Raw genomic sequence first — 1,628 nt, 5'->3', positions numbered from 1 at the left:
CGTCTTCTGGTTGGAGGTTTTAAAGAGACATGCAAAGAAGCGCAGAACAGAGATCTTCATTTCACCCGAGTGAAGTGGGTACCGTTTGTGTGAAACGCTGCAATTTCTCCAGAGTAATCAAAAATGTATTTAGACCATTGTTAGCAAAGTTCACACCAAGTTTCTTCAAAACAGCTTGAATCTTTTAAAAATGACTTCAGAGTTAACTGTAAAGCAGAAGGAGGAAAATATTTTGATAGCAGAAAGTATTTTTCTGGCACCATCGGCAGGCTCCGTGATTCCAGCAAGGTTGTTCTAGGGATGCTTTAGTACTTCCTGAAGTCTTATGCTGCAAAATCGATTACAATTCCCTGAAGCATAAGTCGTAGTGAATGAATATTTACACATTAGGTTTTCTCAAGAATTGTTGCAGAAGTTAGTTAATAGTTAGGGTAGTCTTTCATCTGCTTAACTTTTTTTCCTTGTAAAGAATACGGAACCCTTTATGCATTTTCGCGTCATTCTCGCACAGGAGCTGTGGTAATTTTCTCTCTATTGCTCCAATTTTAGTGTATGTGCCTCCAAAGGGAGTATATTCATCTGCTTGAATTTCAAAAGAAATCAAAATACTTAGTTTTACCCTTTTTCTGGTGTTCCCATATCTCAAAAAGGGGTAATAGAGTAAAGCGGTACCATAATAAAGCCTTAAGATACATCTTTTGCTGAATGGTGGTGGCAAATGCCGGTAACCTTAGGACTCCCTGGCCCTGAGGCAAGACCCCGTTTTAAATAAACAAAACCAAACAGAACAGGAAAGCATGTTGGAAAAACGCAAGTTTTAGAAATTATTTTCCTTTGTGTGGGTCTGGAGATCAAAGCCAAGGCTGTTGACATGCTAAGCAAGGGCTGGAACATTGAGCCACACCTGTAGCCCTGGGTCTTGTTAATTCTTAACTAAAATTATTTGGTGAAATATTTGACTATTCATATACTTGTTATTTTTACACTAACAAGATTTCAGACAAGAAAAATTCACGTGTAGAACTGGAAAGTATATATTAATTTGAATACAGAATGCTACCTGTGCTAATATTTTTTGATGTGATAGGTGTAAATGCTGTTTTTCATTTAAATTAAATTACTTTTATTAAGTGTATGTGTGTGTTTAAGCTGTTACATGTGTAGAGGACAGAGGAAAACCCATGTGAATCATTTCTCTCCTTCCTGGGATCTGGGGTTGAATGCAGGTTTTCAGGCTTGGTGGCAAGTTCCTTTACCTTCTCAACCATCTCACTGACCCCCAGATTCAATTATTGTTAATTGATAATTACTATACTTCCAAAATCTAACTATTAGTGAGTTTGCATGTGGTCTATATAACACTATACTCATAGAAGCAACAAAATATGAATATGAACAGTTTCTTTTAGGTAAGGTATTTACTTCATACATCTGCAAGCCACGCATTTGGAAACCTGAGGCAGGAGAATTCAAGGCTAGCCTTGGCTATGTAGTGAGTTCAAGGCCAGCCTGGGCTACATGATACCCTATTTTAAAAACAAAATAAAACAAAATAATGATAATAATGAATAAAGTAAATAAAATAGAAACAAAACAGTAAGTGCTGCTCAAGAAGAGCAACTCAGAAA

At 36.7% G+C, this 1,628-nt stretch overlaps 1 non-coding gene across 1 annotated transcript; it reads right to left on the bottom strand.

The window, feature by feature from the left end:
• Positions 1-466: 466 nt before the first annotated feature.
• LOC142835451 (U6 spliceosomal RNA) lies at positions 467-570 on the bottom strand. Its single transcript, XR_012907877.1, has one exon. It is a non-coding gene; the product is annotated as a U6 spliceosomal RNA (small nuclear RNA).
• Between the last annotated feature and the right edge of the window lie 1,058 nt (positions 571-1,628).

The sequence above is a fragment of the Microtus pennsylvanicus genome, chromosome 14, assembly GCF_037038515.1.
Source record: "Microtus pennsylvanicus isolate mMicPen1 chromosome 14, mMicPen1.hap1, whole genome shotgun sequence".
Lineage (NCBI taxonomy): Eukaryota > Metazoa > Chordata > Mammalia > Rodentia > Cricetidae > Microtus > Microtus pennsylvanicus.
Note: the sequence above shows the minus strand (reverse complement) of the source record. Positions and strands in the feature narration are given on the sequence as shown.